Raw genomic sequence first — 15,492 nt, forward strand, 5'->3', positions numbered from 1 at the left:
AAAATCATATTGCAAAAAGGTATTAAATGTAAGCAGTCATATGTTCTCTGCAGTCCTGTACTATCCAGATTTGTCTCTCCAACCTCTTTACCCATCCCTTGTGCTATGTCAACACCAGCAGCCTGTGTTGTTCCCTGGCCTGTCTTCCTTTCACAGTGCTTTTCCCTCTACCTCCTTCCCACTAACTTCACTTTCTCTGAGCTGACATAGATGAAACCACCTATCTCCCTCAAACACCAGGCAGATTTCTGCTCATCTACAATAAAACAACCCATACTTCCTTGTTAGCCTTTCTCAGTGTGCTTAAAGATACAACATCACACACAGAGATTTTTATGCAACTATATATGCACACAGAGTATGGTTGTACTTGCCACAAAAAGTATGGCATGCCCTTTTCTGAAGCTTTCATGAATCACTTGTATTTGTAGTCAGCAAAGTCCTTGAACAGGAACCACCTATATATTTACATACTGTACACCAAACACAGTAGCATGACAAAGGCCTCTCCACTTCCTTAATATAGATATTAAGTAATAGCTGGGTACATGGTATGGAATTGATTGGCAATTACACTCAACTACTGTGTCAAAAAATCATTCTCGTTTTGGTTTTTGTTTTTTTTTAATCTGAATTAAGCAATTCCACGGTGTTGAAGGCAAAAGAAAAAGCGTAAGTTAAGACATGTCCTGTGTGATATTCTGCTTCCCCTGAGCATACTGGTATAACTGGAAAGAGAAAATGACTGTAAATAAACCTGCATGGGTAAATGAGAACCGGTCCAAACTGGCAAAGGAAACCTGAAACAAACAAGAACTTATCTCTTCAGTGAGTTAAACACACATTATGGACTCAAATAATAATAAACATAGTAATACAGCATCTAGTTTCATCTAGTCCAGGGAGAAGATATAACAGCACTATCAAAAAGTCTATTCTTGTTTATTTCTGACCTGGCAGAAGCCAGGAATTACAGAAAACCTCAAGAGACAGACTGCTTCCATGGGATGCCCAGACTCATTCTAAAGCCAAAGAGGTTAAGCACTTAGGATAAACTTTGGATAAGCAGCACAACTTCTGTATGCTTACATGTCCTAACTGAAAATCCTGAACTTCAAGGTTTTATATTACCACCTCCAAAGAGGGGGAAAAAAAAAAAAAAAAAAAAGAAGAAAAAAATAAAAGCCAAACAACCCAGTGATCATACATGCAAACTCATATGAAACCTACGAAACAGATTTTGGGACCAGCAGCTTCCAGTGAACTATGTACTACCAGTTAGTTATAAAAAAGCATTTTGAGCTTTAGTAACCAGTTTACAACATCACAAGTCATGATTTCACTACTATGATATAAGCTGTTTTCTCAGCAACAACTGATGAACAGAACTCCGAACATGCAGATACACCCTCTTTAAAAATAAACCTCTGAGCCACCACCAGGTTGCCACAACAGTAACACACACATTATTGGAGGAGCAATCACAGAACCACACTTGGATTCAAAATAAAAATGTATTATGCTGGTAAGCTTGTTCCACTACTGATAATGAATTAATACATCAGAAAAAACTAGGATTTCCCAAGCCTTCTGCTTTCATTATCAAAACTCACACTGTTGAAACAATCATGTATATTCTTAGCATTGAAACTGTGTCCTTAATTCAGTGTGTGGGGGAAACGTAAAAAGAATCAACTCACTAATTTTATAAGGTTTTAGGTATATTTTCACAGCGTAGGTATTACAGCAATTGCTTTTAATGATGGATTTAAATCCACTAATTAATAAGGTAAAGTGACTACTCCAGTTATTTTAGAAAACAGATAAATTCTTTACTAATTTTCCTCTCAAACTAACCTACTAAATTCTCTTCAGATTTAAGCTCTGAATCCAGTCTTCCTGCTTGGGTAATGCTTGCCATTACCTTGTGAACAACAGGCATAAGCAAAGCTCTCATCCTATCCCAATTTTTCCCCTAAAAAATCAGTCTTGTACCTCTCTAAAGAGGTGTACAGAGACGTCCTGAAGCAGAAGGAGCGGAGTTGCAGAGGTGTCTGTGAAGACATGATCTGGACCCTCAAAAGCAGCTATGGCTCATTAAAGCATTTCAGAACCAAAAAAAAAAAAAATTAAAAAAAGGCATGGGTAAATACATCTCTATAACCTGGCAACTTGCAAGCAATTAAGGTGATGAAAGGAGACTGAATGACTAAAAAAACTTCATTCTCTTCTATGAGAAAAGTAATTGTCAATCCCAATCCCATAAGTAAATCACAGAAAAGAAGACATAATTATACTTAAATCAGACTTGATAGAAATACCATGAAGTTCATTTTCAAAAGGATCAGGTTTTCCTCAGAGCTCTGCAAATAGATCTGATGATTTTTCCTAAGGTTGAGTTTGCAGAACTTAAGAAAATGCTTACAAGTTCAGGAAAAATAAGTTGTGTTTTTTGTGGGTTAGTGTTTTGGTTTTGGAGGGGTTTGGAATTGAGAGTTTGAGGTATTTCTTATTTTGTTAGAGTTTTTTTTTCTGAGGGGTTTTTTGATTTGGGTTTTTTTTTTGTTTTGTTATTCTTTTGTTGTCTTCTTATTTTTCAAATGAAACTATGTTTATAGTGTAAATGCAGCTTCATAGATTCCAATCTCATCTCAAATCTGTTCCAGGAATCATGGGAAAGAGAAAAATACTTATAATACAGAGCATAAATGAAGGCAGATGTTGATGCTGAATGTAAGGGATATAATAAATACATGGTTTTAACAGCTTCCAAATATGCAAACACAAAGGAATGGAAAAGCTGCCTTTTAAAAGGAAATGTGTACAGAAGAAAGAAGCAGACATTAAACCCTAAATTGCAAAGGTGTAATTTCAAAAAGACAGTAAAATCTACCTCCTCCTCTATGTCAATGACTAAAAAAGTTTAAACACTGACTGCTGACGTTCCATCCTCCCTTTCCTCCGCTTCAGTTTTGAAGCACTAAATTGGAACACCTTGACATTTACTTCTCTGCCTTTGCTTTAACAGTAACAGAGATGCACTCTTGAAGGAGGAAAAGTGTCTTTAAAAATCTCAAATGCATAATAATTCTTGCACTTATTCCTTTGCAGCTGAGCACAGCCATTTACATAGTCCACTAAACACATGTTTAGTAAACACGACAAGAGTGCTTCTATCTTACTGCCCTTGTAAAACCAAGACAGGGGTTCTGTTTTTAGTGCACACTCTAGTTCAGCATTAATCCTGTTTTATGTTGTTCACACCTGCTGCTGACTAGCAGCCTGCTGATGGGTTGTGGTTTGTGCCGCTCCCAGACAATCCTCACCAGCTCCAACAAAAAACTAATCACTAAAGTGGAAGCAAAAACGCAACTGCTGTGCAAAAACTGTAAAAGGCAAGAAAGACCTGACATTCCTGCTTCCTTTTCCTTACTCCACTAATCCAACTGTTCAAATTTAAAACCAGTGTTTCAATGCACATGCTTACATTCAGTCCTCATGCCTAGCTTTTCTAGGAGTTCTCCAGGTAGCAAATCTTAGAGACAAATGTCATGGACACAACCTTTATAAATACATGCTGTGTAACTCACCTTTTCCTTTGTGCCTAATCAAATAATAGGCTTTGCTCTAACAGAAGTACTGAATGCTGATAATGCATCCTTCTGTGAACCTGTACACAAACAGGCTTTTGCAGAGTCAAAAAAAAAACAACAAACAAACAAAAAAATTCCTTCAATTTTTTCATTATTTTCACATGAAATTCAAGATATTACTGCTGTAGAAATCAGGTTTTGTTTCTTAATCAACACTAATCTACACACAAGCATTAAAAAATAATAAAAAGGGCACGCAGTCACACCTATGGCTTCATTTGTACAAAAATTGGATTGCTTTATCCAAGACAAAAACATGATCTATGATTAAAGGAACAGGTCTGAAATTACATAGTGTTCATAGCCAAGGAGAATAAGAAACTCAATGGAAGCAAACCAAATGAAAACAGAAATCTTTTGTTTGGTGAACACATGGAAGCAAAATAAGGAAGCATTGAGATCAGGGACAGAAATCGTGCACATTTACCAACTCAAGAGACTCAGATGAAGGCACTGTTATCTATAACAAAATTTTGCACTAGAAAAACCTTTAAAATGGAGGGCAGTACACGACACTTTCACACCCACCTTATGGTACTCTTTATATGACTAAAATAACATAAACAGACATGAGAATATTTGGAGAGCAAACTCTGTCTCCTTTATCCTGTTATGCCATCTTGGCCTACTTCTTTCTACAAAGAGAAAAAGGCACTCTGTCCAAAAGCGAAGTTCCTATACCTCTTAAACACTATACAAACCTTTTCATAAAATGTTGGTTGAAGGCCAGTCAAGGCAATTCTCCATCTATTAAAATTTATTTTGTATCCCATAGGCAAAAAGACACACAGGCTGAATGACTCTGTGATTTCCGAATTCTGCATAGGAACACCAAGGTGTTTCTGCACGTATATATATAAAAAGGTGACATGCATCAAGCACACAATGTATTCCACATTACAGCTTTACACCCCAAATTCATCACCAGAAACAAACCAATATAAATCAATCTTTATGTAAATTCAGCATTTCAACCTTTCTTGCAATTCAGATGTAAAACCAAGAAAAAAAAGAGTCAGTCTCGCTTTGTCTTACCATCTCCATCTGAAGGATTTCTACCTCCTCTTTAGGAAAGCCAAGGCTGAAGACATGGGCATAATGCCAACACTGCTTTTAAGCTTACACAGAAAATATTATGGGGTAATCTTAGTATTTCCTGGTCACACTCCCTTAGGCAACTCTATACTGGTGCAAATGTCACATCCTGGCAGTGAGTCCTTGGACACAGGCTCCACTTCTTGATTGATTTATTTTAAAATACTACCAAATCATTCATTTTTTTTAAATCAATTATAGAGGCTGATCCAAAACCTGCTAAAATGAATGGCACTCTTTCCATTTAGTCTTGAATCAGTCCACTTCAGTAGAAGCTAAAGATTTCTTCAAACAGATGCAAGCAAGACCTTTGCAGCAGACTGTTCTTCTTACCTTGGAAAAATCTGTCCTAACTTACCTAACAATGGTACAAAAACCCCACATTAATTTTGTCAAACAGCTGCATCCACAGTAATCCTGTTCCAGCATTACCTAATACACAAAAGTATTACACCTTTTTTAAAAAATTAAGGGGAAAATAAAAAAGGGTGGGGGATAAGGGGGAGAAGAACCTCCACCCTAGTCATCCATCAAGTGTACATCCAGGCCACTGCTCCTGAGAAATTTAATATATGCTAAAGAGATACAAAAAGACATAAAAAGCTTTCAGAAATAAAAAGTGCTTCAGAAGCTAGATTTTAATATTGCCAAGTAGGGTTTTTGCCAGATTATAAAGTTGACTTAAATGCCAGGATACTGAATTTTAGAGGCGGCAGCAGCAGCTTACATATTGCCTGTATTAGAAGCTGAAGTGTATTGCTGATTCCAAAGAGAGACTATTATCATCTGTGGGAGAGAATAAATAAATACATAAATAAATATTAAAATAAATAAATGAAAATTGGCATTCCTTACCAACCTTGCTACCTGCTGCATTGAAGCACTCTGTTCAAGTGCACCCTCCAGAAAAAAAAAAAGAAAAAAGTTAAGACTACTTTATTTTGATTATAGTGCTTTCCCCAGGCAGGAATTTTTATTTGTTAGAATCTTTAAACCATTACATTTTCAGTAGTGCATTTTTATATTTACAGTTGACATCTTCATAGAAGAATGAAACCTTTGAGCAACAGCTCTAAAGCATGAAGGTTGCCTGCAGTAAGTACTTAAATTATTTTACACCCAAATGGAGCCAGTTGTTTTTAGCTAAAATTTAATAAACCTTAAATCAGTGACCTTTCTTTTACTGAAAGCTTGCACTTGGGAAAACTAACTTTCCTAAGAAACATATTTTGGTGAATAAATGCCAAACAAAGGGCTATTTAAATCTGAACATTGTCTCAATTTATAGCTTGTGAACGTTCAGTTCCTAAATTCCTGACTGCTACCTAATGTACAGAACAGTGGAGCTTTAGTTTAATCACATATCATTGATTTCAAAGTGTCACAGGGATCTCATTGACAGTAATCAATAATAATCCCAAATCAATCAAATATACTCTTGCACTATCATTCTTCAAATTTGAATAACCCAGAATTAATTGTAGGCATGTGAAAGAACACATATAAAATTTAAAAAGAGCACAAAAATACGAATCAGCAAACTTTGAGGAAATAATAGTGCATCTGAGCATGCTTTATGCCTGCTGGGGTAAGTTAATGATGAATCATACCTTGCCCTCCCAGCAAATACTCTGAGATACATTCTTTTTCAAACATGAAAATACACAGCAAGTGAAGGCAGGGGACACACTAGTAAATGATCAAGCATTATTTTATGAACAGTTGTGTTACGTGCCAAATATTAAATGTGCTGCCAGTATATTACAAATTGCACAAGTATGTTACACTGTGAAGAACTGCACATTCTAAGTTAGCCACTGCACTTCACAAAGCAAGAAGGGATAAAATTGCTGCATTTCTGTACCAAAAGCATGAATAGATGTAGCCACTTATCAAAAGAGCTGTTATTGTTGCCGAGGACTCCTCTCTCAACACATTCACCTGTAATTCTGTCAAGGTAATAAATCCTTCCATTCATTACAGCACACTCAAAAGCACCCTGCTATTTAATTTAAATGGAAAAAAGGCCCAAAGTGTCTAAAACATTTACTTTTGCTAATGTAAAAGTGCTGGCATTTTACTTCATTCCTGATAAGCCGGTGCCAATGGATGTGATTATTCTTTTCTTATTCAAAGCATATCAGTAGTTCAAAAGCACTCTCAATCTTATCAGGTGTATGAACAGCACAGTTACTGAAAACAGTTTGTACTGCTCCTCTCTCTTTCTGCCAGGCTATCAGATAAACCCAACTAACTAACTGTATTTACACACAATCAAACACAAGCTGTGTCTTCAGCATGCTGTAGCCTGTTTCTGGCATGTCACAGGTTTTCTGCTTGACATTAGTTGTAACTAAACCAGCAGCAGTGAATAAGCTCAAAACAAAAATACAGTCACTCCATAGTGCTTAACACAAAAGGGACATGGGGAAAGAAAAAAATGAGAAAAATTTTGTGAAGAATGATCACTTCCATCTCAATATTTCACAGATATTTATCTGGTACTACTCGGAAAAGAGCATGGATGCAGTATGTTTCAAATGCATTCAAAAGAGATCTGACATAGGCCTTTCCAGTAGAAAAGAAGTAATTTCTATTTGCTTTTTGTTTATTCTGTTCTCCTGTCCTCTAAGAACTGTCTCTAATTCACAAAGGGTGAAAAAGTGAAAGAAAGAAAGGAAAATGGTCAGTGTCTGAAGGCATTTACATACCTTTCTGGTTTTGTCTGGAACAGGGCAGTAATTTCTCATGATCCAGCCTTCACCTGGCACTAAAAGACTCACCACAAAAACGAAACAAGAAATCCCCCACTCTCTCCCAAACAAGCCTCTCGGCAACTCTTCTTTTCATTCAGCGTCTCAGATACAGAATTTTCACTGCTAACTACTGAGGAATAATAGCAGACCAACTACTTCAGAAGAGCCACGGCTTTGAAGATTTCACCTGCCATGGGAAATAGGCACAGCACCCCCTTCATTCTCCTCAGGGTGACAGTGTATTCCTGGGATGGGTGCAGTATTTGAAGAGTTAAACATTAACCTGCCTGTGTGCTGGGTGCTCTCAGCTTGCTAAATGAAAACTTCTGGAGCACCAGGAGAAAGCCTGAGTTTCAGCTCTTTGATTAATTACAGCCTTCCTTGGAAGCTCCAGCCCCTGCGTGGAGGCTCCTTCCCACCGTCCCCTCCCAGTGACAGCCTTTCCCCGAGTGCCTCTGATGGAGCAGCAAAGGGCAGGCCCGCGCCACCACCTGAGCCCATCCTGCGCCTCTGCCTGGACTCCCTGTGCAGAACCAGCCATCCTCGAGATTTGTGGGAGAACAATGAGCCGAATTAAGCCAAGTGTGCAGCGCCGGGTAATGCGGCCGATTGTTGTTTCTCCATCTGTGACACCAGGGCCTGGTGATTGATGGGACAGGTGTCATTCATACCAATGTCAGCCTCCAGCGGCGGCTGCTCCGCGCCACCCAGCACCAACTGGGCCCGAGCGGCTCCTGCCAGGCCAGGAGAGCGATGGATGGGGTGTCCCTGGACGTCACCCGGCTACAGGGAATCCCAGTGTCACCCCTTTAATGCTGAGGGGAACAGCTGGATGCAGACGTGGCATTTCGTGCCACTTCTCGTCTGTCCCACCATGGTGGTGGCTGCTATGAGAACACTGCCAGGGAATTCTTTCGCTGATGGGGAAGTGAATATAATTCAGTAGAGAAAAACTTGCATTCACAGAGCATTAAACTACCTTGGTAAGGGGTGAAAAAAAATTCCACTTTTTGATGTAAGAATTTTACTGTTCTTCAAAGATAATTTTTCTAGCAATATATGGGCATTTGCTTTGGAAATGCACTCTAAATCTATTTTAGATGGCAGGAGAGTTTTAATGCTCTTTTTTTAACTAGATGCTTTACCTATTTTTTTCCCTTAAAAGTGAAAAAATAATTGTGCAGGAGAAAGCCTCATAGACTCACTGAAATTAACCCCTCTGAAAACTATTTTAGCATTAATACTTGCCAATCGAGTATATCACAGTTCACCTAAAGCAATAAAATACCAACTTAAACAAAAAGTGACATTGGCATTCATCCTTCACAAAGACAGGAGCTAAAATCCTACAGCCAATTTGAAGACAGAAAAAAAATTAAAAGTAAAAAAAGAATACACAGAAAATTGCTTGATTCTTTCTCATACATTTTCAATATGTGGAAAACTGTACAAACTACCAATAGTACTCTGCAATGATACATAACAGAGTATGATTTCACCTTTTTAGTTAACTACTGTTTTTACTAGATTTTCCTGTTCTGTACTTCCTTAAAAATATTCATATGTGACATTGAAAAAAAGTCTCTTCTAAAAGCAGCTCTAGAAACAAACCCAGAAATAGAGGGAAAGAGCAGCAATATCACAGGTAAGAACGGACTGAATAAAACAGATCACCTCCTCCCCACCTATCCTGGCACCTTTATATGGGAAGGAATTTCAGAAATGCTTAGGAACAAGCTAGCAGTACATTTTAGATATGACTTTTTCATTTCACTCACCAGCATCTCTGTATCGACAGGACTTTAAATTGTTTCATATCTAGCTGGCTTGGGGGGCCAGGGGGGTTGTGAGTGTGTACACACAGCTATCTTGAAATTTTTCAATTAGATTTTTAGGTTTTTCAATATTTGTTTCTTTTTTGTTTGTTTAGAGTTGGGATTTTTTTTCTGAGGCCATTCAAAACAAGCAACAGCAACTCCACATCATCTTCTCATTCTAACTTGCCAAAGCCATCAATCTCTGATCACACCTATTAGAATCTCACTGCAGCCAACGCTACATTTTGCGACAGCTTGACCAGTTGTTTAAGGAAAGAGTGTGTGATGGAGCAAAGCTAAATCGACACATCTGTGATACTTCTGACACCCCTCAGCATGGCTAATATTAATTTGTTTTCTTTGGCTAGGTAAGTGCTGCCAAAACACATTACATATGGTATGTAGTTCCAATCAAAATGATGAAAAGGAGATGTGCAGAGGTTGTTTTTTTTTTTTCACTTATAGCAACATGAAAACACACAGAGTGGTAAGAGACATATACGCTAAGCTACAGAGTAATCACTTGAAAAAACTCTAATCACATTATCTTAAAGTTTAGTTTCAGAATACAACCTTTTAAGAGAACCTGCCCTTCCCCAAAAAGACAGCAGCTCAAACCTGCAAAGACTTTTTACTCAGGAAAAGAGAATATAATTTTCATTGTATGATGAAAGGATATATTTAGACTAGTCTCGTGTGCATAGGGGTAACTAATCATATTTCAGCAGGTTATCATATAAATAAATGTGCACAATTCTGTACAAGGATATTATAAATGGCTTGATTAGACCAAGGACAAGAGCCTTCTATTTCATACACCCCACTATACTAACTTAACACAGTATATGGCGATCCTCCTCCAATTTCATACTTAAGGTTCTGTATTAGTGTCACAGAATATTAAGTTTTGCGGGTTAGGTTTTTTGTTGTTGTTTGTTTTGCTTTGTGTTGTAAATAATTTTGATCTAAATAAGAAAACTTCATCAGGATGAAATAAAAATTCAGGATGGTGACCCACGGTAAGAATAAGACATTCAGCGGTACAGAAAAACAGCATATGCATGTTTCATACTCTGTAAAAGCACTTCTATTGCTCTAACTTTCATTAGGCTGCTAATAGACATTTTTCTAGCAAATATAAGAAGCTGAAGTGAAAAAATAGATTTTATTTCAATTTTAAAAGAAATGGGTAATGATGCTCTGATTAAAAAGCTACACTACTTAAAAGAGGAAAATAATTGGAAATTAGATAAGATTCCCTTTGATGAAAACCTGCTACATTAAGGAACAGCAAAGAGAAAAGCCCTTCTTTGTTTGAAGGAAATACAAATAAAATGAAAAATATTACAAGCATTATGTAAACAAACCCAAGAGATTTAAAGCTTTTGTAACACAGAAAATACATAAATTGCTTCATAAGACACATAAGTCAAAAGGCAATATCCTATAGAAGTTACTCTCCAAAGTGCTACTGATACAGCAATACCAAGTCTTTTAAAGAATAATTAAGCAATACTATCTGAAATAGCAGTATACAATTCAGATTAATATTTTTCTTTAGTGTCTCATAGTATCTTTACTCCTGGACAATAGAACCATAACAAAAGAGGAAAATGACCCCACAATCATTGGACTTTTGGAGAGGACTAAGGACCATTAAAACCACATATGTATTTTATATTTTTGTCTGAGGACATCATGATGTATATTAACAATCATATGCAAGAAGCTTCACCCCCTAAAAATAATTTTTAGATGTAAATATAACTGTATGTCCAAGGACATATTTCGATAAAAAAATTAATCTCTGTTTGATAGCCAAAACTTATAGAAATGTGCATAAATATTAGATGTCTCATTTACTTGAACAAGAAAATTTTAAGAAAAAATACAGCATCTTTTAAAAACAAAACTGTGAGTACAATACAAAACCTGCTAGATTACATGGAGATTCTGATAGAAAATGAGGTGTAAATACTTTACATTGCTGGCCAGCTCTCTTCTCATGGACAAGAAAAAGCCCACATAAAACCACATAAAGGCAGCTGCTTTTTGACAAGCAACTGCACAGGGGGAAGTTATATAGCTCTGCATACATATATACTTACTGTGTATATGTCTGTGGCTAACACACAATAGATGTACGTTGCCAAAGCTGCATAAGGAATACACTATACACCTGGAACACACACAGAGGCATGGATATAAACGTGTTTGAACACAAAACTTGCTGTGCACAGGCAGATGATTTCACACAAAATGCAAGCATACAAAACAAAACCACATATGTACACGCTGCTACAGATACAACTGCGCACGTATGACTCCGTAAGTCAAGCCTAAAAGACGATACACGAAATGTAAAAGAACATGTAATAAGTGGAATGTCAAGCTACAGCGACTGTTGGTGTCATCCCTGCACTATCAAACATACATATGAGTATGATTGGAGACAGAGAGGCTAAATATTTCACTGTCAGAGCATGTCGAGAAATGCAATTCATTTCTCTCTCATGTGCTTTAGGACAATGACAATTTAATACAAGGCCAGTGGATGTAAAAGAGATAAAAACTGAACAAACTGGCCCAGCATAATCACAGATTTCCTCTAGAGAGCTCGGTGAGCGTGAGGCTCATATGCACTTGTAACGGATCAACATTTTATTGTTTCTTCCCTTCATGAATTTGCTGTGGAAAAGAATTCATAGCAAAGCTTGTCTTACAGGCAGAGGCTACTTCAGGCTTCAATAGGAGCAAGAACTCCTTCCATATTTTTTTCCTACTCCTATACATTTTACTTATTCTAAGACAAAAGGTAATTATTTTACATACTTCCTTAAAAGGTTAAATAAGCATTTTTTCAATTCCTACTTATACTTCCACAGAGGTGCAAGCAACCTCACTGCAGGCCTAGGGTTAGTTCTTTAAAAACTGTTCTGTAAAATGAACAATCTTCTTATTTATGAATATATTCTATTTTTATAGCATAATTTTTCTATTGTAACTTTGTAACATACAGAAATAGAAGCATAGCATGAGGACTGACATATCTGTGAGAATAGACATATCATACTTTTTAGCTACTCTAAGCAAAGTGGGCTTCAAGTATTGTTAAATATTATCATAGACAAGTTACCTTCTCTATTTGATGAATAGCACCATGTATTTGAAATTAATTGCAAAAGTAGAGTTGGCTAATGAGGTGGCCCTTATCTTTTCTCAGCAGTGCAAGCACAAGTATTTTTCTGCTGGCTCAATATTTTTTAAATGCCCAAAGTGCTATTAACTAAGTTGAAATCTGATTAAAATATGAATGCTAAAATATTCACAACGGCTAATGCAGCTACACACAAGAAAAGCTAAGAAAATTCTTATCTCTTTTCTTATCATTAAGCATGTGTTTTGAAAAATAATAATTAAATAAATTGTTCCCTACAGATTCTCACAGTTGTTTTGCTTCCCATTAGCATCTTTGAAAACAGTTTGTTAAGACAATAGTTATTCTTTATTATGGAACTATGGGGATGATGCCCTTCTACCTGCCTCAGTTTAAAAAGAAATTACTAGGAAATGTTAAAGCTTAAGGTCTGTGAGAAAAAGGACAGTGATTCTTAGGAAAAAGCAGGAGGGAAAAGTACAGAAAAAAATGATCAGCCATTCAAGAGAATTAATGGATATCCACAAGGGCTTTGCTAATAACATGGGTTAATTACCGCTGCAACGCACCAGGCTCAGTAAATAAAAGAGCACAACCATAAACACATTAAAATGAGCACCCATCACTAAAAGAGGGGTAAGCTCCAGTGAAGGAAAATCTGCCAGACAGGCATTTCAGCACAAACCCTTTATACATTCTGTAGGATTCAAAAAATTGTCAGCAGTGTAGCAGAACCAAAAAAGCAAAGCCCTACAACCGGAAACAGGGAAGGAAGAAGGGACCAAGGCCTGCCTGCTGCCCAAGGGGAGAGCCCTGGGAGAGAGAGCCCAGGAAGGGGCCGTGTGTCCACCCCACACACTGGGTACCCACCGGAACACCAGCCTGGGGCTTTATTTCTCAGGAACAACTGCAACAAGCTGTCTAATAAGACAAACGGGCAAGGTTAAAGACCTAAAGAGCCTGGAGAAACCGTGGAGCGGCATCAAGTGCTCCTTCCCACTTCACAAAGAAGCGTTCTTCAGTCTGCCTCTTTCCTGCCTTTACAAACGAAAGACACTTGTAAAAAAATACTTCAGCAATTTAAGGCTATGCCAAAATATTTTGAAGAGTGAAACTGACATAAACGCTTTTATGTCTAGCATATAATCAGCCTGCGCACACGCAAACACACGTACATGTGAATAACACACACACTCATATTCATCCATATACAAACGCAACCCAGCCAGACTCACAGGGTGACTCCACACACCATTCCCACATCGCAACACAAGAACAGCTAGAAAAATATAAAATATGTACACCAATCATCACAGCACTGAAGTACTCACATGAAGTGACACCTACGTCCACTTTTTAAATGTTACAGCCGTTCTACGCAACCTTTATTTCTTGTCACCTGCGTATTCTATCAGTTCTGTTGTAAGATGAATATCTATGCATGGGAACAGATGAATTCGTTTCACATTTAAAAGCTGTTGCACGTTTTTAAATGGAGAAACTGGGAAAAAAGCTACATGTTCGAATGAATGACACACAGTGAGCCACGAAACGCAAACATACATAGTGCACAGGAGCCTTCTGGAGTTACAAATATCCTCAATTTTCTACATTTGGCATTCAAAAACCATGTTTAAATTTACTAAACTACTCCTGTTCTCCTACCCCCCCTGCTTTTTTGGAGTGTTTCAATTGCCTTTCCTTCTTCCAACAGCTGTGACAACTGTTAAAACAGTCGGTAAAATTAAGTCCGCTCTATAATCCTTTAGTCAACGTTACATTTTAATCAGAGGTTGAAGGAGATTTCCTGTTATGAACGCAGTGATTCATTTAAAATTATTAAACTGACACATATGTCAAAATGAGCAGATATACTTATTGCATCTGTTAGCTTATTAACTATTAGTAATTATTAGTGCTATTGTTATTGCTGAAAGAGCAAAAAGCTAAGACCGCAGCTGGCTTTAAGTTACTGCATTCTTTAACAAGCTCTGCCTTAAAATCAAAGCATACCTAGTGATGGTCAGACAGAAGTCTGTGCACTCCCAAAATGTTCGGACAATTTTTAGCTCAAATCCTATCTACCCTCATTCATAAGAACCGTAGAAACTCCTATTTGTATGTCCTTATGCTCACATGTGAATATGCATGTCACAGTATGTAGTCAAATTACAGTTCTTATGGACATTAATAACATGTAACATTCTGGTGTTTGTTAATTGAGATGGAGTAGCAGATATGTTTCTGAATGCTAGTTCTTCCTCTGTGTCCACTCAATCCCACATGCCTCCAGCCCTGCACTCAGACAATATATTAAGTGTTTTGAGACGACTTTTAATTGAGTCAGAGGAAGAAAAAAATTAGTTTGAATCTTGCACCAGAGCCAAAAAGACATGTGCCCCGATTTCATTTAAATGCATCTACTCTAAGAGGCTTATCTAAACTAATCATTCAAATTAGCTGTAAGAAGGTAAATTCAAGAAAGCTTCTTTTGGGGGGGAGGGGGGGGGGGGCATGGGGGAGAGGGATGAAACAACCACAAAAAAACCAAACCAAACAAAAATACCCAACTTATCGTCTTTTTCTGTATTTTATGAAAAAAAAGTGTTACTGTTAGTAAAAGCTGTGAAAACTGCATTCTTATATTACGAAGCTATATTACAGTATATACAGTGTGCTGACATATAAGCCATAGCTGAGAGGGCACGGTTTATTTTCTTTTCTTTACCCCCAAAACACGACAGTGGGTTTTCCCCGCGTCCCCTTCCCAAACCGCATTCTTGCGAGCCAGGCTATTTGTTACTTCCCGTCTTATCTCCCTAACATGCGATCACGGCAATTCACTTTTCATGCCTGACTTAATTACCACTAGCCATGCACTGTGCAGGCAGTAAGGACAGCTAGTGGGCATCTACCTATAGTACACTGTCACCTCCTGTGCAGCCTCTCCGCGGCCGCGACTGGGGCTGCCTGCCGGCCGGGGCTTCTCCTCGGCGCTCCTGTCACTCCCGGCC

At 37.6% G+C, this 15,492-nt stretch overlaps 1 protein-coding gene across 50 annotated transcripts in view; it reads right to left on the reverse strand.

Annotated features, from left to right (window-relative positions):
• The window catches only part of ESRRG (estrogen related receptor gamma), a 387,839-nt gene that overhangs the window by 141,751 nt on the left and 230,596 nt on the right, over positions 1 to 15,492 (reverse strand). Inside the window, exon 1 of one of the 50 annotated variants that reach the window (XM_058835873.1) lies at positions 15,394 to 15,415. The exons of 48 other annotated variants lie outside the window; for them this stretch is intronic. The gene's annotated coding sequence lies outside the window, so the exon portion shown is untranslated. Of the gene's footprint in view, positions 1 to 11,429; positions 11,499 to 15,393; positions 15,416 to 15,492 lie in introns of those variants that run through there. One more of the 50 variants, XM_058835868.1, reaches the window with a different exon arrangement.

The sequence above is a fragment of the Poecile atricapillus genome, chromosome 3 (assembly GCF_030490865.1).
Source record: "Poecile atricapillus isolate bPoeAtr1 chromosome 3, bPoeAtr1.hap1, whole genome shotgun sequence".
Lineage (NCBI taxonomy): Eukaryota > Metazoa > Chordata > Aves > Passeriformes > Paridae > Poecile > Poecile atricapillus.